Source organism: Taudactylus pleione, unplaced genomic scaffold (genome assembly GCF_031769625.1).
Source record: "Taudactylus pleione unplaced genomic scaffold, aTauple2 ptg000454l, whole genome shotgun sequence".
In the NCBI taxonomy this organism is placed as follows: Eukaryota; Metazoa; Chordata; class Amphibia; order Anura; family Myobatrachidae; genus Taudactylus; species Taudactylus pleione.
In genome coordinates this window covers 3,660,809-3,688,447 of record NW_028284856.1, presented here as the reverse complement: position 1 = coordinate 3,688,447, position 27,639 = coordinate 3,660,809, and the positions used below count along the sequence as shown (strand labels likewise).

The 27,639-nt window shown below is 37.1% G+C and overlaps 25 non-coding genes across 25 annotated transcripts; all 25 read right to left on the bottom strand.

Annotated features, from left to right (window-relative positions):
- Positions 1-802: 802 nt before the first annotated feature.
- TRNAK-UUU (transfer RNA lysine (anticodon UUU)) lies at positions 803-875 on the bottom strand. Its single transcript has one exon. It is a non-coding gene; the product is annotated as a tRNA-Lys (tRNA).
- A 1,582-nt stretch (positions 876-2,457) lies between these two features.
- Positions 2,458-2,530, bottom strand: TRNAK-UUU (transfer RNA lysine (anticodon UUU)). Its single transcript has one exon. It is a non-coding gene; the product is annotated as a tRNA-Lys (tRNA).
- Positions 2,531-4,103: 1,573 nt separating this feature from the next.
- Positions 4,104-4,176, bottom strand: TRNAK-UUU (transfer RNA lysine (anticodon UUU)). The gene has a single exon. It is a non-coding gene; the product is annotated as a tRNA-Lys (tRNA).
- A 608-nt stretch (positions 4,177-4,784) lies between these two features.
- On the bottom strand, positions 4,785-4,857 carry TRNAK-UUU (transfer RNA lysine (anticodon UUU)). Its single transcript has one exon. It is a non-coding gene; the product is annotated as a tRNA-Lys (tRNA).
- Positions 4,858-5,132: 275 nt separating this feature from the next.
- TRNAK-UUU (transfer RNA lysine (anticodon UUU)) lies at positions 5,133-5,205 on the bottom strand. The gene has a single exon. It is a non-coding gene; the product is annotated as a tRNA-Lys (tRNA).
- A 611-nt stretch (positions 5,206-5,816) lies between these two features.
- Positions 5,817-5,889, bottom strand: TRNAK-UUU (transfer RNA lysine (anticodon UUU)). The gene has a single exon. It is a non-coding gene; the product is annotated as a tRNA-Lys (tRNA).
- Positions 5,890-7,180: 1,291 nt separating this feature from the next.
- On the bottom strand, positions 7,181-7,253 carry TRNAK-UUU (transfer RNA lysine (anticodon UUU)). The gene has a single exon. It is a non-coding gene; the product is annotated as a tRNA-Lys (tRNA).
- A 610-nt stretch (positions 7,254-7,863) lies between these two features.
- TRNAK-UUU (transfer RNA lysine (anticodon UUU)) lies at positions 7,864-7,936 on the bottom strand. The gene has a single exon. It is a non-coding gene; the product is annotated as a tRNA-Lys (tRNA).
- A 956-nt stretch (positions 7,937-8,892) lies between these two features.
- On the bottom strand, positions 8,893-8,965 carry TRNAK-UUU (transfer RNA lysine (anticodon UUU)). The gene has a single exon. It is a non-coding gene; the product is annotated as a tRNA-Lys (tRNA).
- Positions 8,966-9,576: 611 nt separating this feature from the next.
- TRNAK-UUU (transfer RNA lysine (anticodon UUU)) lies at positions 9,577-9,649 on the bottom strand. The gene has a single exon. It is a non-coding gene; the product is annotated as a tRNA-Lys (tRNA).
- Positions 9,650-10,941: 1,292 nt separating this feature from the next.
- On the bottom strand, positions 10,942-11,014 carry TRNAK-UUU (transfer RNA lysine (anticodon UUU)). The gene has a single exon. It is a non-coding gene; the product is annotated as a tRNA-Lys (tRNA).
- A 275-nt stretch (positions 11,015-11,289) lies between these two features.
- Positions 11,290-11,362, bottom strand: TRNAK-UUU (transfer RNA lysine (anticodon UUU)). Its single transcript has one exon. It is a non-coding gene; the product is annotated as a tRNA-Lys (tRNA).
- Positions 11,363-11,970: 608 nt separating this feature from the next.
- Positions 11,971-12,043, bottom strand: TRNAK-UUU (transfer RNA lysine (anticodon UUU)). The gene has a single exon. It is a non-coding gene; the product is annotated as a tRNA-Lys (tRNA).
- Positions 12,044-12,318: 275 nt separating this feature from the next.
- Positions 12,319-12,391, bottom strand: TRNAK-UUU (transfer RNA lysine (anticodon UUU)). The gene has a single exon. It is a non-coding gene; the product is annotated as a tRNA-Lys (tRNA).
- A 611-nt stretch (positions 12,392-13,002) lies between these two features.
- On the bottom strand, positions 13,003-13,075 carry TRNAK-UUU (transfer RNA lysine (anticodon UUU)). Its single transcript has one exon. It is a non-coding gene; the product is annotated as a tRNA-Lys (tRNA).
- A 1,291-nt stretch (positions 13,076-14,366) lies between these two features.
- TRNAK-UUU (transfer RNA lysine (anticodon UUU)) lies at positions 14,367-14,439 on the bottom strand. Its single transcript has one exon. It is a non-coding gene; the product is annotated as a tRNA-Lys (tRNA).
- Positions 14,440-15,049: 610 nt separating this feature from the next.
- On the bottom strand, positions 15,050-15,122 carry TRNAK-UUU (transfer RNA lysine (anticodon UUU)). Its single transcript has one exon. It is a non-coding gene; the product is annotated as a tRNA-Lys (tRNA).
- Positions 15,123-16,078: 956 nt separating this feature from the next.
- TRNAK-UUU (transfer RNA lysine (anticodon UUU)) lies at positions 16,079-16,151 on the bottom strand. The gene has a single exon. It is a non-coding gene; the product is annotated as a tRNA-Lys (tRNA).
- Positions 16,152-16,762: 611 nt separating this feature from the next.
- On the bottom strand, positions 16,763-16,835 carry TRNAK-UUU (transfer RNA lysine (anticodon UUU)). Its single transcript has one exon. It is a non-coding gene; the product is annotated as a tRNA-Lys (tRNA).
- A 1,292-nt stretch (positions 16,836-18,127) lies between these two features.
- TRNAK-UUU (transfer RNA lysine (anticodon UUU)) lies at positions 18,128-18,200 on the bottom strand. The gene has a single exon. It is a non-coding gene; the product is annotated as a tRNA-Lys (tRNA).
- A 1,582-nt stretch (positions 18,201-19,782) lies between these two features.
- TRNAK-UUU (transfer RNA lysine (anticodon UUU)) lies at positions 19,783-19,855 on the bottom strand. Its single transcript has one exon. It is a non-coding gene; the product is annotated as a tRNA-Lys (tRNA).
- A 1,573-nt stretch (positions 19,856-21,428) lies between these two features.
- On the bottom strand, positions 21,429-21,501 carry TRNAK-UUU (transfer RNA lysine (anticodon UUU)). Its single transcript has one exon. It is a non-coding gene; the product is annotated as a tRNA-Lys (tRNA).
- Positions 21,502-23,764: 2,263 nt separating this feature from the next.
- On the bottom strand, positions 23,765-23,837 carry TRNAK-UUU (transfer RNA lysine (anticodon UUU)). Its single transcript has one exon. It is a non-coding gene; the product is annotated as a tRNA-Lys (tRNA).
- A 1,573-nt stretch (positions 23,838-25,410) lies between these two features.
- On the bottom strand, positions 25,411-25,483 carry TRNAK-UUU (transfer RNA lysine (anticodon UUU)). The gene has a single exon. It is a non-coding gene; the product is annotated as a tRNA-Lys (tRNA).
- A 1,292-nt stretch (positions 25,484-26,775) lies between these two features.
- Positions 26,776-26,848, bottom strand: TRNAK-UUU (transfer RNA lysine (anticodon UUU)). Its single transcript has one exon. It is a non-coding gene; the product is annotated as a tRNA-Lys (tRNA).
- Between the last annotated feature and the right edge of the window lie 791 nt (positions 26,849-27,639).

Sequence of the window (27,639 nt, the reverse complement as noted above, 5' to 3'; positions counted from 1 at the left end):
TGGTGAAATACATTTAATTTGCCTCTTGGTTGAAGGTGTACATTCTTAAACAGTTTGTGATTTTCCCACTCTGCACTATGTTCCATTTCACAAAATGACACATTGCTTAAAAGACACTTGCCCGAACAGACCCTTGAACCCTGGACCCTCAGATTAAAAGTCTGATGCTCTACCGACTGAGCTATCCAGGCTATTCTGTGATAGGTCGCAAAAATGCAGAAAGTTCGTAATACAAAAAACAAGTCATATCAAATGATGACAACTACTAGTTACTGTGCAATTACTAAAGTTGGAAAATCTCTCTATCACTAAAAGTATTATCTGAATAGCTTGACATTTAGTGTCTATTGATGAAATACATTTAATTTGCCTCTTGGTTGAAGGTGTACATTCTTAAACAGTTTGTGATTTTCCCACTCTGCACTGTGTTCCATTTCACAAAAACGACACATTGCTTAAAAGACACTCGCCCGAACAGGGACTTGAACCCTGGACCCTCAGATTAAAGTTCTGATGTTTTACCGACTCCAGGCTCTTCTGGAGTTTGTCGCAAACCTATAGAAAGTTCGTAATACTAAAACCAAGTAAATTCAAATGGTGACAACTACTGTGCAATTACTAAAGTAGCAAAATCTCTCTATCACTAAAAGTATGATATGAATAGCTTGACATTTAGTGTCTATTGGTGAAATACATTTAATTTGCCTCTTGGTTGAAGGTGTACATTCTTAAACAGTTTGTGATTTTCCCACTCTGCACTATGTTCCATTTCACAAAAACGACACATTGCTTAAAAAACACTCGCCCGAACAGGGACTTGAACCCTGGACCCTCAGATTAAAAGTCTGATGCTCTACCGACTGAGCTATCCAGGCTCTTCTGTGATAGGTCGCAAAAATGCAGAAAGTTCGTAATACAAAAAACAAGTCATATCAAATGATGACAACTACTAGTTACTGTGCAATTACTAAAGTTGAAAAATCTCTCTATCACTAAAAGTATTATCTGAATAGCTTGACATTTAGTGTCTATTGATGAAATACATTTAATTTGCCTCTTGGTTGAAGGTGTACATTCTTAAACAGTTTGTGATTTTCCCACTCTGCACTATGTTCCATTTCACAAAAATGACACATTGCTTAAAAGACACTCGCCCGAACAGGGACTTGAACCCTGGACCCTCAGATTAAAGTTCTGATGTTTTACCGACTCCAGGCTCTTCTGGAGTTTGTCGCAAACCTATAGAAAGTTCGTAATACTAAAACCAAGTAAATTCAAATGGTGACAACTACTGTGCAATTACTAAAGTAGGAAAATCTCTATCACTAAAAGTATGATATGAATAGCTTGACATTTAGTGTCTATTGGTGAAATACATTTAATTTGCCTCTTGGTTGAAGGTGTACATTCTTAAACAGTTTGTGATTTTCCCACTCTGCACTATGTTCCATTTCACAAAATGACACATTGCTTAAAAGACACTCGCCCAAACAGACCCTTGAACCCTGGACCCTCAGATTAAAAGTCTGATGCTCTACCGACTGAGCTATCCAGGCTCTTCTGCGATAGGTCGCAAATATGCAGAAAGTTCGTAATACAAAAAACAAGTCATATCAAATGATGACAACTACTAGTTACTGTGCAATTACTAAAGTTGGAAAATCTCTCTATCACTAAAAGTATGATCTGAATAGCTTGACATTTAGTGTCTATTGATGAAATACATTTAATTTGCCTCTTGGTTGAAGGTGTACATTCTTAAACAGTTTGTGATTTTCCCACTCTGCAATATGTTCCATTTCACAAAATGATACGTTGCTTAAAAGACACTCGCCCGAACAGGGACTTGAACCCTGTACCCTCAGATTAAAAGTCTGATGCTCTACCGACTGAGCTATCCAGGATCTTCTGTGGTGACATTGCACAACTACTGTGCAATTACTAAAGTAGGAAAATCTCTCTATCACTAAAAGTATGATCTGAATAGCTTGACATTTAGTGTCTATTGATGAAATACATTTAATTTGCCTCTTGGTTGAAGGTGTACATTCTTAAACAGTTTGTGATTTTCCCACTCTGCAATATGTTCCATTTCACAAAATGATACGTTGCTTAAAAGACACTCGCCCGAACAGGGACTTGAACCCTGTACCCTCAGATTAAAAGTCTGATGCTCTACCGACTGAGCTATCCAGGATCTTCTGTGATAGGTCGCAAAAATGCAGAAAGTTCGTAATACAAAAAACAAGTCATATCAAATGATGACAACTACTAGTTACTGTGCAATTACTAAAGTTGGACAATCTCTCTATCACTAAAAGTATGAACTGAAAAGCTTGACATTTAGTGTCTCTTGATGAAATACATTTAATTTGCATCTTGGTTGAAGGTGTACATTCTTAAACACTCTGCACTATGTTCCATTTCACAAAAACGACACATTGCTTAAAAGACACTCGCCCGAACAGGGACTTGAACCCTGGACCCTCAGATTAAAAGTCTGATGCTCTACCGACTGAGCTATCCAGGATCTTCTGTGGTGACATTGCACAACTACTGTGCAATTACTAAAGTAGGAAAATCTCTCTATCACTAAAAGTATGATCTGAATAGCTTGACATTTAGTGTCTATTGATGAAATACATTTAATTTGCCTCTTGGTTGAAGGTGTACATTCTTAAACAGTTTGTGATTTTCCCACTCTGCACTATGTTCCATTTCACAAAAATGACACATTGCTTAAAAGACACTCGCCCGAACAGGGACTTGAACCCTGGACCCTCAGATTAAAGTTCTGATGTTTTACCGACTCCAGGCTCTTCTGGAGTTTGTCGCAAACCTATAGAAAGTTCGTAATACTAAAACCAAGTCAATTCAAATGGTGACAACTACTGTGCAATTACTAAAGTAGCAAAATCTCTCTATCACTAAAAGTATGATATGAATAGCTTGACATTTAGTGTCTATTGGTGAAATACATTTAATTTGCCTCTTGGTTGAAGGTGTACATTCTTAAACAGTTTGTGATTTTCCCACTCTGCACTATGTTCCATTTCACAAAATGACACATTGCTTAAAAGACACTCGCCCGAACAGACCCTTGAACCCTGGACCCTCAGATTAAAAGTCTGATGCTCTACCGACTGAGCTATCCAGGCTCTTCTGTGATAGGTCGCAAAAATGCAGAAAGTTCGTAATACAAAAAACAAGTCATATCAAATGATGACAACTACTAGTTACTGTGCAATTACTAAAGTTGAAAAATCTCTCTATCACTAAAAGTATTATCTGAATAGCTTGACATTTAGTGTCTATTGATGAAATACATTTAATTTGCCTCTTGGTTGAAGGTGTACATTCTTAAACAGTTTGTGATTTTCCCACTCTGCACTATGTTCCATTTCACAAAAATGACACATTGCTTAAAAGACACTCGCCCGAACAGGCACTTGAACCCTGGACCTTCAGATTAAAGTTCTGATGTTTTACCGACTCCGGGCTCTTCTGGAGTTTGTCGCAAACCTATAGAAAGTTCGTAATACTAAAACCAAGTAAATTCAAATGGTGACAACTAGTGTGCAATTACTAAAGTTGGAAAATCTCTCTATCACTAAAAGTATTATCTGAATAGCTTGACATTTAGTGTCTATTGATGAAATACATTTAATTTGCCTCTTGGTTGAAGGTGTACATTCTTAAACAGTTTGTGATTTTCCCACTCTGCACTGTGTTCCATTTCACAAAAACGACACATTGCTTAAAAGACACTCGCCCGAACAGGGACTTGAACCCTGGACCCTCAGATTAAAGTTCTGATGTTTTACCGACTCCAGGCTCTTCTGGAGTTTGTCGCAAACCTATAGAAAGTTCGTAATACTAAAACCAAGTAAATTCAAATGGTGACAACTACTGTGCAATTACTAAAGTAGCAAAATCTCTCTATCACTAAAAGTATGATATGAATAGCTTGACATTTAGTGTCTATTGGTGAAATACATTTAATTTGCCTCTTGGTTGAAGGTGTACATTCTTAAACAGTTTGTGATTTTCCCACTCTGCACTATGTTCCATTTCACAAAATGACACATTGCTTAAAAAACACTCGCCCGAACAGGGACTTGAACCCTGGACCCTCAGATTAAAAGTCTGATGCTCTACCGACTGAGCTATCCAGGCTCTTCTGTGATAGGTCGCAAAAATGCAGAAAGTTCGTAATACAAAAAACAAGTCATATCAAATGATGACAACTACTAGTTACTGTGCAATTACTAAAGTTGGAAAATCTCTCTATCACTAAAAGTATGATCTGAATAGCTTGACATTTAGTGTCTATTGATGAAATACATTTAATTTGCCTCTTGGTTGAAGGTGTACATTCTTAAACAGTTTGTGATTTTCCCACTCTGCAATATGTTCCATTTCACAAAATGATACGTTGCTTAAAAGACACTCGCCCGAACAGGGACTTGAACCCTGTACCCTCAGATTAAAAGTCTGATGCTCTACCGACTGAGCTATCCAGGATCTTCTGTGACAGGTCGCAAAAATGCAGAAAGTTCGTAATACAAAAAACAAGTCATATCAAATGATGACAACTACTAGTTACTGTGCAATTACTAAAGTTGGACAATCTCTCTATCACTAAAAGTATGAACTGAAAAGCTTGACATTTAGTGTCTCTTGATGAAATACATTTAATTTGCATCTTGGTTGAAGGTGTACATTCTTAAACACTCTGCACTATGTTCCATTTCACAAAAACGACACATTGCTTAAAAGACACTCGCCCGAACAGGGACTTGAACCCTGGACCCTCAGATTAAAAGTCTGATGCTCTACCGACTGAGCTATCCAGGCTATTCTGTGATAGGTCGCAAAAGTGCAGAAAGTTAGTAATACAAAAAACAAGTCATATCAAATGATGACAACTACTAGTTACTGTGCAATTACTAAAGTTGGAAAATCTCTCTATCACTAAAAGTATGATCTGAATAGCTTGACATTTAGTGTCTATTGATGAAATACATTTAATTTGCCTCTTGGTTGAAGGTGTACATTCTTAAACAGTTTGTGATTTTCCCACTCTGCAATATGTTCCATTTCACAAAATGATACGTTGCTTAAAAGACACTCGCCCGAACAGGGACTTGAACCCTGGACCCTCAGATTAAAAGTCTGATGCTCTACCGACTGAGCTATCCAGGATCTTCTGTGATAGGTCGCAAAAATGCAGAAAGTTCGTAATACAAAAAACAAGTCATATCAAATGATGACAACTACTAGTTACTGTGCAATTACTAAAGTTGGAAAATCTCTCTATCACTAAAAGTATTATCTGAATAGCTTGACATTTAGTGTCTATTGATGAAATACATTTAATTTGCCTCTTGGTTGAAGGTGTACATTCTTAAACAGTTTGTGATTTTCCCACTCTGCACTGTGTTCCATTTCACAAAAACGACACATTGCTTAAAAGACACTCGCCCGAACAGGGACTTGAACCCTGGACCCTCAGATTAAAGTTCTGATGTTTTACCGACTCCAGGCTCTTCTGGAGTTTGTCGCAAACCTATAGAAAGTTCGTAATACTAAAACCAAGTAAATTCAAATGGTGACAACTACTGTGCAATTACTAAAGTAGCAAAATCTCTCTATCACTAAAAGTATGATATGAATAGCTTGACATTTAGTGTCTATTGGTGAAATACATTTAATTTGCCTCTTGGTTGAAGGTGTACATTCTTAAACAGTTTGTGATTTTCCCACTCTGCACTATGTTCCATTTCACAAAAACGACACATTGCTTAAAAAACACTCGCCCGAACAGGGACTTGAACCCTGGACCCTCAGATTAAAAGTCTGATGCTCTACCGACTGAGCTATCCAGGCTCTTCTGTGATAGGTCGCAAAAATGCAGAAAGTTCGTAATACAAAAAACAAGTCATATCAAATGATGACAACTACTAGTTACTGTGCAATTACTAAAGTTGAAAAATCTCTCTATCACTAAAAGTATTATCTGAATAGCTTGACATTTAGTGTCTATTGATGAAATACATTTAATTTGCCTCTTGGTTGAAGGTGTACATTCTTAAACAGTTTGTGATTTTCCCACTCTGCACTATGTTCCATTTCACAAAAATGACACATTGCTTAAAAGACACTCGCCTGAACAGGGACTTGAACCCTGGACCCTCAGATTAAAGTTCTGATGTTTTACCGACTCCAGGCTCTTCTGGAGTTTGTCGCAAACCTATAGAAAGTTCGTAATACTAAAACCAAGTAAATTCAAATGGTGACAACTACTGTGCAATTACTAAAGTAGGAAAATCTCTATCACTAAAAGTATGATATGAATAGCTTGACATTTAGTGTCTATTGGTGAAATACATTTAATTTGCCTCTTGGTTGAAGGTGTACATTCTTAAACAGTTTGTGATTTTCCCACTCTGCACTATGTTCCATTTCACAAAATGACACATTGCTTAAAAGACACTCGCCCGAACAGACCCTTGAACCCTGGACCCTCAGATTAAAAGTCTGATGCTCTACCGACTGAGCTATCCAGGCTATTCTGTGATAGGTCGCAAAAATGCAGAAAGTTCGTAATACAAAAAACAAGTCATATCAAATGATGACAACTACTAGTTACTGTGCAATTACTAAAGTTGGAAAATCTCTCTATCACTAAAAGTATTATCTGAATAGCTTGACATTTAGTGTCTATTGATGAAATACATTTAATTTGCCTCTTGGTTGAAGGTGTACATTCTTAAACAGTTTGTGATTTTCCCACTCTGCACTGTGTTCCATTTCACAAAAACGACACATTGCTTAAAAGACACTCGCCCGAACAGGGACTTGAACCCTGGACCCTCAGATTAAAGTTCTGATGTTTTACCGACTCCAGGCTCTTCTGGAGTTTGTCGCAAACCTATAGAAAGTTCGTAATACTAAAACCAAGTAAATTCAAATGGTGACAACTACTGTGCAATTACTAAAGTAGCAAAATCTCTCTATCACTAAAAGTATGATATGAATAGCTTGACATTTAGTGTCTATTGGTGAAATACATTTAATTTGCCTCTTGGTTGAAGGTGTACATTCTTAAACAGTTTGTGATTTTCCCACTCTGCACTATGTTCCATTTCACAAAATGACACATTGCTTAAAAAACACTCGCCCGAACAGGGACTTGAACCCTGGACCCTCAGATTAAAAGTCTGATGCTCTACCGACTGAGCTATCCAGGCTCTTCTGTGATAGGTCGCAAAAATGCAGAAAGTTCGTAATACAAAAAACAAGTCATATCAAATGATGACAACTACTAGTTACTGTGCAATTACTAAAGTTGGAAAATCTCTCTATCACTAAAAGTATTATCTGAATAGCTTGACATTTAGTGTCTATTGATGAAATACATTTAATTTGCCTCTTGGTTGAAGGTGTACATTCTTAAACAGTTTGTGATTTTCCCACTCTGCACTGTGTTCCATTTCACAAAAACGACACATTGCTTAAAAGACACTCGCCCGAACAGGGACTTGAACCCTGGACCCTCAGATTAAAGTTCTGATGTTTTACCGACTCCAGGCTCTTCTGGAGTTTGTCGCAAACCTATAGAAAGTTCGTAATACTAAAACCAAGTAAATTCAAATGGTGACAACTACTGTGCAATTACTAAAGTAGCAAAATCTCTCTATCACTAAAAGTATGATATGAATAGCTTGACATTTAGTGTCTATTGGTGAAATACATTTAATTTGCCTCTTGGTTGAAGGTGTACATTCTTAAACAGTTTGTGATTTTCCCACTCTGCACTATGTTCCATTTCACAAAATGACACATTGCTTAAAAAACACTCGCCTGAACAGGGACTTGAACCCTGGACCCTCAGATTAAAAGTCTGATGCTCTACCGACTGAGCTATCCAGGCTCTTCTGTGATAGGTCGCAAAAATGCAGAAAGTTCGTAATACAAAAAACAAGTCATATCAAATGATGACAACTACTAGTTACTGTGCAATTACTAAAGTTGGAAAATCTCTCTATCACTAAAAGTATGATCTGAATAGCTTGACATTTAGTGTCTATTGATGAAATACATTTAATTTGCCTCTTGGTTGAAGGTGTACATTCTTAAACAGTTTGTGATTTTCCCACTCTGCAATATGTTCCATTTCACAAAATGATACGTTGCTTAAAAGACACTCGCCCGAACAGGGACTTGAACCCTGTACCCTCAGATTAAAAGTCTGATGCTCTACCGACTGAGCTATCCAGGATCTTCTGTGACAGGTCGCAAAAATGCAGAAAGTTCGTAATACAAAAAACAAGTCATATCAAATGATGACAACTACTAGTTACTGTGCAATTACTAAAGTTGGACAATCTCTCTATCACTAAAAGTATGAACTGAAAAGCTTGACATTTAGTGTCTCTTGATGAAATACATTTAATTTGCATCTTGGTTGAAGGTGTACATTCTTAAACACTCTGCACTATGTTCCATTTCACAAAAACGACACATTGCTTAAAAGACACTCGCCCGAACAGGGACTTGAACCCTGGACCCTCAGATTAAAAGTGTGATGCTCTACCGACTGAGCTATCCAGGCTATTCTGTGATAGGTCGCAAAAATGCAGAAAGTTAGTAATACAAAAAACAAGTCATATCAAATGATGACAACTACTAGTTACTGTGCAATTACTAAAGTTGGAAAATCTCTCTATCACTAAAAGTATGATCTGAATAGCTTGACATTTAGTGTCTATTGATGAAATACATTTAATTTGCCTCTTGGTTGAAGGTGTACATTCTTAAACAGTTTGTGATTTTCCCACTCTGCAATATGTTCCATTTCACAAAATGATACGTTGCTTAAAAGACACTCGCCCGAACAGGGACTTGAACCCTGGACCCTCAGATTAAAAGTCTGATGCTCTACCGACTGAGCTATCCAGGATCTTCTGTGATAGGTCGCAAAAATGCAGAAAGTTCGTAATACAAAAAACAAGTCATATCAAATGATGACAACTACTAGTTACTGTGCAATTACTAAAGTTGGAAAATCTCTCTATCACTAAAAGTATTATCTGAATAGCTTGACATTTAGTGTCTATTGATGAAATACATTTAATTTGCCTCTTGGTTGAAGGTGTACATTCTTAAACAGTTTGTGATTTTCCCACTCTGCACTGTGTTCCATTTCACAAAAACGACACATTGCTTAAAAGACACTCGCCCGAACAGGGACTTGAACCCTGGACCCTCAGATTAAAGTTCTGATGTTTTACCGACTCCAGGCTCTTCTGGAGTTTGTCGCAAACCTATAGAAAGTTCGTAATACTAAAACCAAGTAAATTCAAATGGTGACAACTACTGTGCAATTACTAAAGTAGCAAAATCTCTCTATCACTAAAAGTATGATATGAATAGCTTGACATTTAGTGTCTATTGGTGAAATACATTTAATTTGCCTCTTGGTTGAAGGTGTACATTCTTAAACAGTTTGTGATTTTCCCACTCTGCACTATGTTCCATTTCACAAAAACGACACATTGCTTAAAAAACACTCGCCCGAACAGGGACTTGAACCCTGGACCCTCAGATTAAAAGTCTGATGCTCTACCGACTGAGCTATCCAGGCTCTTCTGTGATAGGTCGCAAAAATGCAGAAAGTTCGTAATACAAAAAACAAGTCATATCAAATGATGACAACTACTAGTTACTGTGCAATTACTAAAGTTGAAAAATCTCTCTATCACTAAAAGTATTATCTGAATAGCTTGACATTTAGTGTCTATTGATGAAATACATTTAATTTGCCTCTTGGTTGAAGGTGTACATTCTTAAACAGTTTGTGATTTTCCCACTCTGCACTATGTTCCATTTCACAAAAATGACACATTGCTTAAAAGACACTCGCCTGAACAGGGACTTGAACCCTGGACCCTCAGATTAAAGTTCTGATGTTTTACCGACTCCAGGCTCTTCTGGAGTTTGTCGCAAACCTATAGAAAGTTCGTAATACTAAAACCAAGTAAATTCAAATGGTGACAACTACTGTGCAATTACTAAAGTAGGAAAATCTCTATCACTAAAAGTATGATATGAATAGCTTGACATTTAGTGTCTATTGGTGAAATACATTTAATTTGCCTCTTGGTTGAAGGTGTACATTCTTAAACAGTTTGTGATTTTCCCACTCTGCACTATGTTCCATTTCACAAAATGACACATTGCTTAAAAGACACTTGCCCGAACAGACCCTTGAACCCTGGACCCTCAGATTAAAAGTCTGATGCTCTACCGACTGAGCTATCCAGGCTATTCTGTGATAGGTCGCAAAAATGCAGAAAGTTCGTAATACAAAAAACAAGTCATATCAAATGATGACAACTACTAGTTACTGTGCAATTACTAAAGTTGGAAAATCTCTCTATCACTAAAAGTATTATCTGAATAGCTTGACATTTAGTGTCTATTGATGAAATACATTTAATTTGCCTCTTGGTTGAAGGTGTACATTCTTAAACAGTTTGTGATTTTCCCACTCTGCACTGTGTTCCATTTCACAAAAACGACACATTGCTTAAAAGACACTCGCCCGAACAGGGACTTGAACCCTGGACCCTCAGATTAAAGTTCTGATGTTTTACCGACTCCAGGCTCTTCTGGAGTTTGTCGCAAACCTATAGAAAGTTCGTAATACTAAAACCAAGTAAATTCAAATGGTGACAACTACTGTGCAATTACTAAAGTAGCAAAATCTCTCTATCACTAAAAGTATGATATGAATAGCTTGACATTTAGTGTCTATTGGTGAAATACATTTAATTTGCCTCTTGGTTGAAGGTGTACATTCTTAAACAGTTTGTGATTTTCCCACTCTGCACTATGTTCCATTTCACAAAAACGACACATTGCTTAAAAAACACTCGCCCGAACAGGGACTTGAACCCTGGACCCTCAGATTAAAAGTCTGATGCTCTACCGACTGAGCTATCCAGGCTCTTCTGTGATAGGTCGCAAAAATGCAGAAAGTTCGTAATACAAAAAACAAGTCATATCAAATGATGACAACTACTAGTTACTGTGCAATTACTAAAGTAGCAAAATCTCTCTATCACTAAAAGTATGATATGAATAGCTTGACATTTAGTGTCTATTGGTGAAATACATTTAATTTGCCTCTTGGTTGAAGGTGTACATTCTTAAACAGTTTGTGATTTTCCCACTCTGCACTATGTTCCATTTCACAAAATGACACATTGCTTAAAAAACACTCGCCCGAACAGGGACTTGAACCCTGGACCCTCAGATTAAAAGTCTGATGCTCTACCGACTGAGCTATCCAGGCTCTTCTGTGATAGGTCGCAAAAATGCAGAAAGTTCGTAATACAAAAAACAAGTCATATCAAATGATGACAACTACTAGTTACTGTGCAATTACTAAAGTTGGAAAATCTCTCTATCACTAAAAGTATGATCTGAATAGCTTGACATTTAGTGTCTATTGATGAAATACATTTAATTTGCCTCTTGGTTGAAGGTGTACATTCTTAAACAGTTTGTGATTTTCCCACTCTGCAATATGTTCCATTTCACAAAATGATACGTTGCTTAAAAGACACTCGCCCGAACAGGGACTTGAACCCTGTACCCTCAGATTAAAAGTCTGATGCTCTACCGACTGAGCTATCCAGGATCTTCTGTGACAGGTCGCAAAAATGCAGAAAGTTCGTAATACAAAAAACAAGTCATATCAAATGATGACAACTACTAGTTACTGTGCAATTACTAAAGTTGGACAATCTCTCTATCACTAAAAGTATGAACTGAAAAGCTTGACATTTAGTGTCTCTTGATGAAATACATTTAATTTGCATCTTGGTTGAAGGTGTACATTCTTAAACACTCTGCACTATGTTCCATTTCACAAAAACGACACATTGCTTAAAAGACACTCGCCCGAACAGGGACTTGAACCCTGGACCCTCAGATTAAAAGTCTGATGCTCTACCGACTGAGCTATCCAGGCTATTCTGTGATAGGTCGCAAAAGTGCAGAAAGTTAGTAATACAAAAAACAAGTCATATCAAATGATGACAACTACTAGTTACTGTGCAATTACTAAAGTTGGAAAATCTCTCTATCACTAAAAGTATGATCTGAATAGCTTGACATTTAGTGTCTATTGATGAAATACATTTAATTTGCCTCTTGGTTGAAGGTGTACATTCTTAAACAGTTTGTGATTTTCCCACTCTGCAATATGTTCCATTTCACAAAATGATACGTTGCTTAAAAGACACTCGCCCGAACAGGGACTTGAACCCTGGACCCTCAGATTAAAAGTCTGATGCTCTACCGACTGAGCTATCCAGGATCTTCTGTGATAGGTCGCAAAAATGCAGAAAGTTCGTAATACAAAAAACAAGTCATATCAAATGATGACAACTACTAGTTACTGTGCAATTACTAAAGTTGGAAAATCTCTCTATCACTAAAAGTATTATCTGAATAGCTTGACATTTAGTGTCTATTGATGAAATACATTTAATTTGCCTCTTGGTTGAAGGTGTACATTCTTAAACAGTTTGTGATTTTCCCACTCTGCACTGTGTTCCATTTCACAAAAACGACACATTGCTTAAAAGACACTCGCCCGAACAGGGACTTGAACCCTGGACCCTCAGATTAAAGTTCTGATGTTTTACCGACTCCAGGCTCTTCTGGAGTTTGTCGCAAACCTATAGAAAGTTCGTAATACTAAAACCAAGTAAATTCAAATGGTGACAACTACTGTGCAATTACTAAAGTAGCAAAATCTCTCTATCACTAAAAGTATGATATGAATAGCTTGACATTTAGTGTCTATTGGTGAAATACATTTAATTTGCCTCTTGGTTGAAGGTGTACATTCTTAAACAGTTTGTGATTTTCCCACTCTGCACTATGTTCCATTTCACAAAAACGACACATTGCTTAAAAAACACTCGCCCGAACAGGGACTTGAACCCTGGACCCTCAGATTAAAAGTCTGATGCTCTACCGACTGAGCTATCCAGGCTCTTCTGTGATAGGTCGCAAAAATGCAGAAAGTTCGTAATACAAAAAACAAGTCATATCAAATGATGACAACTACTAGTTACTGTGCAATTACTAAAGTTGAAAAATCTCTCTATCACTAAAAGTATTATCTGAATAGCTTGACATTTAGTGTCTATTGATGAAATACATTTAATTTGCCTCTTGGTTGAAGGTGTACATTCTTAAACAGTTTGTGATTTTCCCACTCTGCACTATGTTCCATTTCACAAAAATGACACATTGCTTAAAAGACACTCGCCTGAACAGGGACTTGAACCCTGGACCCTCAGATTAAAGTTCTGATGTTTTACCGACTCCAGGCTCTTCTGGAGTTTGTCGCAAACCTATAGAAAGTTCGTAATACTAAAACCAAGTAAATTCAAATGGTGACAACTACTGTGCAATTACTAAAGTAGGAAAATCTCTATCACTAAAAGTATGATATGAATAGCTTGACATTTAGTGTCTATTGGTGAAATACATTTAATTTGCCTCTTGGTTGAAGGTGTACATTCTTAAACAGTTTGTGATTTTCCCACTCTGCACTATGTTCCATTTCACAAAATGACACATTGCTTAAAAGACACTCGCCCGAACAGACCCTTGAACCCTGGACCCTCAGATTAAAAGTCTGATGCTCTACCGACTGAGCTATCCAGGCTATTCTGTGATAGGTCGCAAAAATGCAGAAAGTTCGTAATACAAAAAACAAGTCATATCAAATGATGACAACTACTAGTTACTGTGCAATTACTAAAGTTGGAAAATCTCTCTATCACTAAAAGTATTATCTGAATAGCTTGACATTTAGTGTCTATTGATGAAATACATTTAATTTGCCTCTTGGTTGAAGGTGTACATTCTTAAACAGTTTGTGATTTTCCCACTCTGCACTGTGTTCCATTTCACAAAAACGACACATTGCTTAAAAGACACTCGCCCGAACAGGGACTTGAACCCTGGACCCTCAGATTAAAGTTCTGATGTTTTACCGACTCCAGGCTCTTCTGGAGTTTGTCGCAAACCTATAGAAAGTTCGTAATACTAAAACCAAGTAAATTCAAATGGTGACAACTACTGTGCAATTACTAAAGTAGCAAAATCTCTCTATCACTAAAAGTATGATATGAATAGCTTGACATTTAGTGTCTATTGGTGAAATACATTTAATTTGCCTCTTGGTTGAAGGTGTACATTCTTAAACAGTTTGTGATTTTCCCACTCTGCACTATGTTCCATTTCACAAAATGACACATTGCTTAAAAAACACTCGCCCGAACAGGGACTTGAACCCTGGACCCTCAGATTAAAAGTCTGATGCTCTACCGACTGAGCTATCCAGGCTCTTCTGTGATAGGTCGCAAAAATGCAGAAAGTTCGTAATACAAAAAACAAGTCATATCAAATGATGACAACTACTAGTTACTGTGCAATTACTAAAGTTGGAAAATCTCTCTATCACTAAAAGTATTATCTGAATAGCTTGACATTTAGTGTCTATTGATGAAATACATTTAATTTGCCTCTTGGTTGAAGGTGTACATTCTTAAACAGTTTGTGATTTTCCCACTCTGCACTGTGTTCCATTTCACAAAAACGACACATTGCTTAAAAGACACTCGCCCGAACAGGGACTTGAACCCTGGACCCTCAGATTAAAGTTCTGATGTTTTACCGACTCCAGGCTCTTCTGGAGTTTGTCGCAAACCTATAGAAAGTTCGTAATACTAAAACCAAGTAAATTCAAATGGTGACAACTACTGTGCAATTACTAAAGTAGCAAAATCTCTCTATCACTAAAAGTATGATATGAATAGCTTGACATTTAGTGTCTATTGGTGAAATACATTTAATTTGCCTCTTGGTTGAAGGTGTACATTCTTAAACAGTTTGTGATTTTCCCACTCTGCACTATGTTCCATTTCACAAAATGACACATTGCTTAAAAAACACTCGCCTGAACAGGGACTTGAACCCTGGACCCTCAGATTAAAAGTCTGATGCTCTACCGACTGAGCTATCCAGGCTCTTCTGTGATAGGTCGCAAAAATGCAGAAAGTTCGTAATACAAAAAACAAGTCATATCAAATGATGACAACTACTAGTTACTGTGCAATTACTAAAGTTGGAAAATCTCTCTATCACTAAAAGTATGATCTGAATAGCTTGACATTTAGTGTCTATTGATGAAATACATTTAATTTGCCTCTTGGTTGAAGGTGTACATTCTTAAACAGTTTGTGATTTTCCCACTCTGCAATATGTTCCATTTCACAAAATGATACGTTGCTTAAAAGACACTCGCCCGAACAGGGACTTGAACCCTGTACCCTCAGATTAAAAGTCTGATGCTCTACCGACTGAGCTATCCAGGATCTTCTGTGACAGGTCGCAAAAATGCAGAAAGTTCGTAATACAAAAAACAAGTCATATCAAATGATGACAACTACTAGTTACTGTGCAATTACTAAAGTTGGACAATCTCTCTATCACTAAAAGTATGAACTGAAAAGCTTGACATTTAGTGTCTCTTGATGAAATACATTTAATTTGCATCTTGGTTGAAGGTGTACATTCTTAAACACTCTGCACTATGTTCCATTTCACAAAAACGACACATTGCTTAAAAGACACTCGCCCGAACAGGGACTTGAACCCTGGACCCTCAGATTAAAAGTGTGATGCTCTACCGACTGAGCTATCCAGGCTATTCTGTGATAGGTCGCAAAAATGCAGAAAGTTAGTAATACAAAAAACAAGTCATATCAAATGATGACAACTACTAGTTACTGTGCAATTACTAAAGTTGGAAAATCTCTCTATCACTAAAAGTATGATCTGAATAGCTTGACATTTAGTGTCTATTGATGAAATACATTTAATTTGCCTCTTGGTTGAAGGTGTACATTCTTAAACAGTTTGTGATTTTCCCACTCTGCAATATGTTCCATTTCACAAAATGATACGTTGCTTAAAAGACACTCGCCCGAACAGGGACTTGAACCCTGGACCCTCAGATTAAAAGTCTGATGCTCTACCGACTGAGCTATCCAGGATCTTCTGTGATAGGTCGCAAAAATGCAGAAAGTTCGTAATACAAAAAACAAGTCATATCAAATGATGACAACTACTAGTTACTGTGCAATTACTAAAGTTGGAAAATCTCTCTATCACTAAAAGTATTATCTGAATAGCTTGACATTTAGTGTCTATTGATGAAATACATTTAATTTGCCTCTTGGTTGAAGGTGTACATTCTTAAACAGTTTGTGATTTTCCCACTCTGCACTGTGTTCCATTTCACAAAAACGACACATTGCTTAAAAGACACTCGCCCGAACAGGGACTTGAACCCTGGACCCTCAGATTAAAGTTCTGATGTTTTACCGACTCCAGGCTCTTCTGGAGTTTGTCGCAAACCTATAGAAAGTTCGTAATACTAAAACCAAGTAAATTCAAATGGTGACAACTACTGTGCAATTACTAAAGTAGCAAAATCTCTCTATCACTAAAAGTATGATATGAATAGCTTGACATTTAGTGTCTATTGGTGAAATACATTTAATTTGCCTCTTGGTTGAAGGTGTACATTCTTAAACAGTTTGTGATTTTCCCACTCTGCACTATGTTCCATTTCACAAAAACGACACATTGCTTAAAAAACACTCGCCCGAACAGGGACTTGAACCCTGGACCCTCAGATTAAAAGTCTGATGCTCTACCGACTGAGCTATCCAGGCTCTTCTGTGATAGGTCGCAAAAATGCAGAAAGTTCGTAATACAAAAAACAAGTCATATCAAATGATGACAACTACTAGTTACTGTGCAATTACTAAAGTTGAAAAATCTCTCTATCACTAAAAGTATTATCTGAATAGCTTGACATTTAGTGTCTATTGATGAAATACATTTAATTTGCCTCTTGGTTGAAGGTGTACATTCTTAAACAGTTTGTGATTTTCCCACTCTGCACTATGTTCCATTTCACAAAAATGACACATTGCTTAAAAGACACTCGCCTGAACAGGGACTTGAACCCTGGACCCTCAGATTAAAGTTCTGATGTTTTACCGACTCCAGGCTCTTCTGGAGTTTGTCGCAAACCTATAGAAAGTTCGTAATACTAAAACCAAGTAAATTCAAATGGTGACAACTACTGTGCAATTACTAAAGTAGGAAAATCTCTATCACTAAAAGTATGATATGAATAGCTTGACATTTAGTGTCTATTGGTGAAATACATTTAATTTGCCTCTTGGTTGAAGGTGTACATTCTTAAACAGTTTGTGATTTTCCCACTCTGCACTATGTTCCATTTCACAAAATGACACATTGCTTAAAAGACACTTGCCCGAACAGACCCTTGAACCCTGGACCCTCAGATTAAAAGTCTGATGCTCTACCGACTGAGCTATCCAGGCTATTCTGTGATAGGTCGCAAAAATGCAGAAAGTTCGTAATACAAAAAACAAGTCATATCAAATGATGACAACTACTAGTTACTGTGCAATTACTAAAGTTGGAAAATCTCTCTATCACTAAAAGTATTATCTGAATAGCTTGACATTTAGTGTCTATTGATGAAATACATTTAATTTGCCTCTTGGTTGAAGGTGTACATTCTTAAACAGTTTGTGATTTTCCCACTCTGCACTGTGTTCCATTTCACAAAAACGACACATTGCTTAAAAGACACTCGCCCGAACAGGGACTTGAACCCTGGACCCTCAGATTAAAGTTCTGATGTTTTACCGACTCCAGGCTCTTCTGGAGTTTGTCGCAAACCTATAGAAAGTTCGTAATACTAAAACCAAGTAAATTCAAATGGTGACAACTACTGTGCAATTACTAAAGTAGCAAAATCTCTCTATCACTAAAAGTATGATATGAATAGCTTGACATTTAGTGTCTATTGGTGAAATACATTTAATTTGCCTCTTGGTTGAAGGTGTACATTCTTAAACAGTTTGTGATTTTCCCACTCTGCACTATGTTCCATTTCACAAAAACGACACATTGCTTAAAAAACACTCGCCCGAACAGGGACTTGAACCCTGGACCCTCAGATTAAAAGTCTGATGCTCTACCGACTGAGCTATCCAGGCTCTTCTGTGATAGGTCGCAAAAATGCAGAAAGTTCGTAATACAAAAAACAAGTCATATCAAATGATGACAACTACTAGTTACTGTGCAATTACTAAAGTTGAAAAATCTCTCTATCACTAAAAGTATTATCTGAATAGCTTGACATTTAGTGTCTATTGATGAAATACATTTAATTTGCCTCTTGGTTGAAGGTGTACATTCTTAAACAGTTTGTGATTTTCCCACTCTGCACTATGTTCCATTTCACAAAAATGACACATTGCTTAAAAGACACTCGCCCGAACAGGGACTTGAACCCTGGACCCTCAGATTAAAGTTCTGATGTTTTACCGACTCCAGGCTCTTCTGGAGTTTGTCGCAAACCTATAGAAAGTTCGTAATACTAAAACCAAGTAAATTCAAATGGTGACAACTACTGTGCAATTACTAAAGTAGGAAAATCTCTATCACTAAAAGTATGATATGAATAGCTTGACATTTAGTGTCTATTGGTGAAATACATTTAATTTGCCTCTTGGTTGAAGGTGTACATTCTTAAACAGTTTGTGATTTTCCCACTCTGCACTATGTTCCATTTCACAAAATGACACATTGCTTAAAAGACACTCGCCCAAACAGACCCTTGAACCCTGGACCCTCAGATTAAAAGTCTGATGCTCTACCGACTGAGCTATCCAGGCTCTTCTGCGATAGGTCGCAAATATGCAGAAAGTTCGTAATACAAAAAACAAGTCATATCAAATGATGACAACTACTAGTTACTGTGCAATTACTAAAGTTGGAAAATCTCTCTATCACTAAAAGTATGATCTGAATAGCTTGACATTTAGTGTCTATTGATGAAATACATTTAATTTGCCTCTTGGTTGAAGGTGTACATTCTTAAACAGTTTGTGATTTTCCCACTCTGCAATATGTTCCATTTCACAAAATGATACGTTGCTTAAAAGACACTCGCCCGAACAGGGACTTGAACCCTGTACCCTCAGATTAAAAGTCTGATGCTCTACCGACTGAGCTATCCAGGATCTTCTGTGGTGACATTGCACAACTACTGTGCAATTACTAAAGTAGGAAAATCTCTCTATCACTAAAAGTATGATCTGAATAGCTTGACATTTAGTGTCTATTGATGAAATACATTTAATTTGCCTCTTGGTTGAAGGTGTACATTCTTAAACAGTTTGTGATTTTCCCACTCTGCAATATGTTCCATTTCACAAAATGATACGTTGCTTAAAAGACACTCGCCCGAACAGGGACTTGAACCCTGTACCCTCAGATTAAAAGTCTGATGCTCTACCGACTGAGCTATCCAGGATCTTCTGTGATAGGTCGCAAAAATGCAGAAAGTTCGTAATACAAAAAACAAGTCATATCAAATGATGACAACTACTAGTTACTGTGCAATTACTAAAGTTGGACAATCTCTCTATCACTAAAAGTATGAACTGAAAAGCTTGACATTTAGTGTCTCTTGATGAAATACATTTAATTTGCATCTTGGTTGAAGGTGTACATTCTTAAACACTCTGCACTATGTTCCATTTCACAAAAACGACACATTGCTTAAAAGACACTCGCCCGAACAGGGACTTGAACCCTGGACCCTCAGATTAAAAGTCTGATGCTCTACCGACTGAGCTATCCAGGATCTTCTGTGGTGACATTGCACAACTACTGTGCAATTACTAAAGTAGGAAAATCTCTCTATCACTAAAAGTATGATCTGAATAGCTTGACATTTAGTGTCTATTGATGAAATACATTTAATTTGCCTCTTGGTTGAAGGTGTACATTCTTAAACAGTTTGTGATTTTCCCACTCTGCACTATGTTCCATTTCACAAAAATGACACATTGCTTAAAAGACACTCGCCCGAACAGGGACTTGAACCCTGGACCCTCAGATTAAAGTTCTGATGTTTTACCGACTCCAGGCTCTTCTGGAGTTTGTCGCAAACCTATAGAAAGTTCGTAATACTAAAACCAAGTCAATTCAAATGGTGACAACTACTGTGCAATTACTAAAGTAGCAAAATCTCTCTATCACTAAAAGTATGATATGAATAGCTTGACATTTAGTGTCTATTGGTGAAATACATTTAATTTGCCTCTTGGTTGAAGGTGTACATTCTTAAACAGTTTGTGATTTTCCCACTCTGCACTATGTTCCATTTCACAAAATGACACATTGCTTAAAAGACACTCGCCCGAACAGACCCTTGAACCCTGGACCCTCAGATTAAAAGTCTGATGCTCTACCGACTGAGCTATCCAGGCTCTTCTGTGATAGGTCGCAAAAATGCAGAAAGTTCGTAATACAAAAAACAAGTCATATCAAATGATGACAACTACTAGTTACTGTGCAATTACTAAAGTTGAAAAATCTCTCTATCACTAAAAGTATTATCTGAATAGCTTGACATTTAGTGTCTATTGATGAAATACATTTAATTTGCCTCTTGGTTGAAGGTGTACATTCTTAAACAGTTTGTGATTTTCCCACTCTGCACTATGTTCCATTTCACAAAAATGACACATTGCTTAAAAGACACTCGCCCGAACAGGCACTTGAACCCTGGACCTTCAGATTAAAGTTCTGATGTTTTACCGACTCCGGGCTCTTCTGGAGTTTGTCGCAAACCTATAGAAAGTTCGTAATACTAAAACCAAGTAAATTCAAATGGTGACAACTAGTGTGCAATTACTAAAGTTGGAAAATCTCTCTATCACTAAAAGTATTATCTGAATAGCTTGACATTTAGTGTCTATTGATGAAATACATTTAATTTGCCTCTTGGTTGAAGGTGTACATTCTTAAACAGTTTGTCATTTTCCCACTCTGCACTGTGTTCCATTTCACAAAAACGACACATTGCTTAAAAGACACTCGCCCGAACAGGGACTTGAACCCTGGACCCTCAGATTAAAGTTCTGATGTTTTACCGACTCCAGGCTCTTCTGGAGTTTGTCGCAAACCTATAGAAAGTTCGTAATACTAAAACCAAGTAAATTCAAATGGTGACAACTACTGTGCAATTACTAAAGTAGCAAAATCTCTCTATCACTAAAAGTATGATATGAATAGCTTGACATTTAGTGTCTATTGGTGAAATACATTTAATTTGCCTCTTGGTTGAAGGTGTACATTCTTAAACAGTTTGTGATTTTCCCACTCTGCACTATGTTCCATTTCACAAAATGACACATTGCTTAAAAGACACTCGCCCGAACAGGGACTTGAACCCTGGACCCTCAGATTAAAAGTCTGATGCTCTACCGACTGAGCTATCCAGGCTCTTCTGTGATAGGTCGCAAAAATGCAGAAAGTTCGTAATACAAAAAACAAGTCATATCAAATGATGACAACTACTAGTTACTGTGCAATTACTAAAGTTGAAAAATCTCTCTATCACTAAAAGTATTATCTGAATAGCTTGACATTTAGTGTCTATTGATGAAATACATTTAATTTGCCTCTTGGTTGAAGGTGTACATTCTTAAACAGTTTGTGATTTTCCCACTCTGCACTATGTTCCATTTCACAAAAATGACACATTGCTTAAAAGACACTCGCCCGAACAGGGACTTGAACCCTGGACCCTCAGATTAAAGTTCTGATGTTTTACCGACTCCAGGCTCTTCTGGAGTTTGTCGCAAACCTATAGAAAGTTCGTAATACTAAAACCAAGTAAATTCAAATGGTGACAACTACTGTGCAATTACTAAAGTAGGAAAATCTCTATCACTAAAAGTATGATATGAATAGCTTGACATTTAGTGTCTATTGGTGAAATACATTTAATTTGCCTCTTGGTTGAAGGTGTACATTCTTAAACAGTTTGTGATTTTCCCACTCTGCACTATGTTCCATTTCACAAAATGACACATTGCTTAAAAGACACTCGCCCGAACAGACCCTTGAACCCTGGACCCTCAGATTAAAAGTCTGATGCTCTACCGACTGAGCTATCCAGGCTATTCTGTGATAGGTCGCAAAAATGCAGAAAGTTCGTAATACAAAAAACAAGTCATATCAAATGATGACAACTACTAGTTACTGTGCAATTACTAAAGTTGAAAAATCTCTCTATCACTAAAAGTATTATCTGAATAGCTTGACATTTAGTGTCTATTGATGAAATACATTTAATTTGCCTCTTGGTTGAAGGTGTACATTCTTAAACAGTTTGTGATTTTCCCACTCTGCACTATGTTCCATTTCACAAAAATGACACATTGCTTAAAAGACACTCGCCCGAACAGGGACTTGAACCCTGGACCCTCAGATTAAAGTTCTGATGTTTTACCGACTCCAGGCTCTTCTGGAGTTTGTCGCAAACCTATAGAAAGTTCGTAATACTAAAACCAAGTAAATTCAAATGGTGACAACTACTGTGCAATTACTAAAGTAGGAAAATCTCTATCACTAAAAGTATGATATGAATAGCTTGACATTTAGTGTCTATTGGTGAAATACATTTAATTTGCCTCTTGGTTGAAGGTGTACATTCTTAAACAGTTTGTGATTTTCCCACTCTGCACTATGTTCCATTTCACAAAATGACACATTGCTTAAAAGACACTCGCCCGACCAGACCCTTGAACCCTGGACCCTCAGATTAAAAGTCTGATGCTCTACCGACTGAGCTATCCAGGCTCTTCTGCGATAGGTCGCAAATATGCAGAAAGTTCGTAATACAAAAAACAAGTCATATCAAATGATGACAACTACTAGTTACTGTGCAATTACTAAAGTTGGAAAATCTCTCTATCACTAAAAGTATGATCTGAATAGCTTGACATTTAGTGTCTATTGATGAAATACATTTAATTTGCCTCTTGGTTGAAGGTGTACATTCTTAAACAGTTTGTGATTTTCCCACTCTGCAATATGTTCCATTTCACAAAATGATACGTTGCTTAAAAGACACTCGCCCGAACAGGGACTTGAACCCTGTACCCTCAGATTAAAAGTCTGATGCTCTACCGACTGAGCTATCCAGGATCTTCTGTGGTGACATTGCACAACTACTGTGCAATTACTAAAGTAGGAAAATCTCTCTATCACTAAAAGTATGATCTGAATAGCTTGACATTTAGTGTCTATTGATGAAATACATTTAATTTGCCTCTTGGTTGAAGGTGTACATTCTTAAACAGTTTGTGATTTTCCCACTCTGCAATATGTTCCATTTCACAAAATGATACGTTGCTTAAAAGACACTCGCCCGAACAGGGACTTGAACCCTGTACCCTCAGATTAAAAGTCTGATGCTCTACCGACTGAGCTATCCAGGATCTTCTGTGATAGGTCGCAAAAATGCAGAAAGTTCGTAATACAAAAAACAAGTCATATCAAATGATGACAACTACTAGTTACTGTGCAATTACTAAAGTTGGACAATCTCTCTATCACTAAAAGTATGAACTGAAAAGCTTGACATTTAGTGTCTCTTGATGAAATACATTTAATTTGCATCTTGGTTGAAGGTGTACATTCTTAAACACTCTGCACTATGTTCCATTTCACAAAAACGACACATTGCTTAAAAGACACTCGCCCGAACAGGGACTTGAACCCTGGACCCTCAGATTAAAAGTCTGATGCTCTACCGACTGAGCTATCCAGGATCTTCTGTGGTGACATTGCACAACTACTGTGCAATTACTAAAGTAGGAAAATCTCTCTATCACTAAAAGTATGATCTGAATAGCTTGACATTTAGTGTCTATTGATGAAATACATTTAATTTGCCTCTTGGTTGAAGGTGTACATTCTTAAACAGTTTGTGATTTTCCCACTCTGCACTATGTTCCATTTCACAAAAATGACACATTGCTTAAAAGACACTCGCCCGAACAGGGACTTGAACCCTGGACCCTCAGATTAAAGTTCTGATGTTTTACCGACTCCAGGCTCTTCTGGAGTTTGTCGCAAACCTATAGAAAGTTCGTAATACTAAAACCAAGTCAATTCAAATGGTGACAACTACTGTGCAATTACTAAAGTAGCAAAATCTCTCTATCACTAAAAGTATGATATGAATAGCTTGACATTTAGTGTCTATTGGTGAAATACATTTAATTTGCCTCTTGGTTGAAGGTGTACATTCTTAAACAGTTTGTGATTTTCCCACTCTGCACTATGTTCCATTTCACAAAATGACACATTGCTTAAAAGACACTCGCCCGAACAGACCCTTGAACCCTGGACCCTCAGATTAAAAGTCTGATGCTCTACCGACTGAGCTATCCAGGCTCTTCTGTGATAGGTCGCAAAAATGCAGAAAGTTCGTAATACAAAAAACAAGTCATATCAAATGATGACAACTACTAGTTACTGTGCAATTACTAAAGTTGAAAAATCTCTCTATCACTAAAAGTATTATCTGAATAGCTTGACATTTAGTGTCTATTGATGAAATACATTTAATTTGCCTCTTGGTTGAAGGTGTACATTCTTAAACAGTTTGTGATTTTCCCACTCTGCACTATGTTCCATTTCACAAAAATGACACATTGCTTAAAAGACACTCGCCCGAACAGGCACTTGAACCCTGGACCTTCAGATTAAAGTTCTGATGTTTTACCGACTCCGGGCTCTTCTGGAGTTTGTCGCAAACCTATAGAAAGTTCGTAATACTAAAACCAAGTAAATTCAAATGGTGACAACTAGTGTGCAATTACTAAAGTTGGAAAATCTCTCTATCACTAAAAGTATTATCTGAATAGCTTGACATTTAGTGTCTATTGATGAAATACATTTAATTTGCCTCTTGGTTGAAGGTGTACATTCTTAAACAGTTTGTGATTTTCCCACTCTGCACTGTGTTCCATTTCACAAAAACGACACATTGCTTAAAAGACACTCGCCCGAACAGGGACTTGAACCCTGGACCCTCAGATTAAAGTTCTGATGTTTTACCGACTCCAGGCTCTTCTGGAGTTTGTCGCAAACCTATAGAAAGTTCGTAATACTAAAACCAAGTAAATTCAAATGGTGACAACTACTGTGCAATTACTAAAGTAGCAAAATCTCTCTATCACTAAAAGTATGATATGAATAGCTTGACATTTAGTGTCTATTGGTGAAATACATTTAATTTGCCTCTTGGTTGAAGGTGTACATTCTTAAACAGTTTGTGATTTTCCCACTCTGCACTATGTTCCATTTCACAAAATGACACATTGCTTAAAAGACACTCGCCCGAACAGGGACTTGAACCCTGGACCCTCAGATTAAAAGTCTGATGCTCTACCGACTGAGCTATCCAGGCTCTTCTGTGATAGGTCGCAAAAATGCAGAAAGTTCGTAATACAAAAAACAAGTCATATCAAATGATGACAACTACTAGTTACTGTGCAATTACTAAAGTTGAAAAATCTCTCTATCACTAAAAGTATTATCTGAATAGCTTGACATTTAGTGTCTATTGATGAAATACATTTAATTTGCCTCTTGGTTGAAGGTGTACATTCTTAAACAGTTTGTGATTTTCCCACTCTGCACTATGTTCCATTGCACAAAAATGACACATTGCTTAAAAGACACTCGCCCGAACAGGGACTTGAACCCTGGACCCTCAGATTAAAGTTCTGATGTTTTACCGACTCCAGGCTCTTCTGGAGTTTGTCGCAAACCTATAGAAAGTTCGTAATACTAAAACCAAGTAAATTCAAATGGTGACAACTACTGTGCAATTACTAAAGTAGGAAAATCTCTATCACTAAAAGTATGATATGAATAGCTTGACATTTAGTGTCTATTGGTGAAATACATTTAATTTGCCTCTTGGTTGAAGGTGTACATTCTTAAACAGTTTGTGATTTTCCCACTCTGCACTATGTTCCATTTCACAAAATGACACATTGCTTAAAAGACACTCGCCCGAACAGACCCTTGAACCCTGGACCCTCAGATTAAAAGTCTGATGCTCTACCGACTGAGCTATCCAGGCTATTCTGTGATAGGTCGCAAAAATGCAGAAAGTTCGTAATACAAAAAACAAGTCATATCAAATGATGACAACTACTAGTTACTGTGCAATTACTAAAGTTGGAAAATCTCTCTATCACTAAAAGTATTATCTGAATAGCTTGACATTTAGTGTCTATTGATGAAATACATTTAATTTGCCTCTTGGTTGAAGGTGTACATTCTTAAACAGTTTGTGATTTTCCCACTCTGCACTGTGTTCCATTTCACAAAAACGACACATTGCTTAAAAGACACTCGCCCGAACAGGGACTTGAACCCTGGACCCTCAGATTAAAGTTCTGATGTTTTACCGACTCCAGGCTCTTCTGGAGTTTGTCGCAAACCTATAGAAAGTTCGTAATACTAAAACCAAGTAAATTCAAATGGTGACAACTACTGTGCAATTACTAAAGTAGCAAAATCTCTCTATCACTAAAAGTATGATATGAATAGCTTGACATTTAGTGTCTATTGGTGAAATACATTTAATTTGCCTCTTGGTTGAAGGTGTACATTCTTAAACAGTTTGTGATTTTCCCACTCTGCACTATGTTCCATTTCACAAAAACGACACATTGCTTAAAAAACACTCGCCCGAACAGGGACTTGAACCCTGGACCCTCAGATTAAAAGTCTGATGCTCTACCGACTGAGCTATCCAGGCTCTTCTGTGATAGGTCGCAAAAATGCAGAAAGTTCGTAATACAAAAAACAAGTCATATCAAATGATGACAACTACTAGTTACTGTGCAATTACTAAAGTTGAAAAATCTCTCTATCACTAAAAGTATTATCTGAATAGCTTGACATTTAGTGTCTATTGATGAAATACATTTAATTTGCCTCTTGGTTGAAGGTGTACATTCTTAAACAGTTTGTGATTTTCCCACTCTGCACTATGTTCCATTTCACAAAAATGACACATTGCTTAAAAGACACTCGCCCGAACAGGGACTTGAACCCTGGACCCTCAGATTAAAGTTCTGATGTTTTACCGACTCCAGGCTCTTCTGGAGTTTGTCGCAAACCTATAGAAAGTTCGTAATACTAAAACCAAGTAAATTCAAATGGTGACAACTACTGTGCAATTACTAAAGTAGGAAAATCTCTATCACTAAAAGTATGATATGAATAGCTTGACATTTAGTGTCTATTGGTGAAATACATTTAATTTGCCTCTTGGTTGAAGGTGTACATTCTTAAACAGTTTGTGATTTTCCCACTCTGCACTATGTTCCATTTCACAAAATGACACATTGCTTAAAAGACACTCGCCCGAACAGACCCTTGAACCCTGGACCCTCAGATTAAAAGTCTGATGCTCTACCGACTGAGCTATCCAGGCTCTTCTGCGATAGGTCGCAAAAATGCAGAAAGTTCGTAATACAAAAAACAAGTCATATCAAATGATGACAACTACTAGTTACTGTGCAATTACTAAAGTTGGAAAATCTC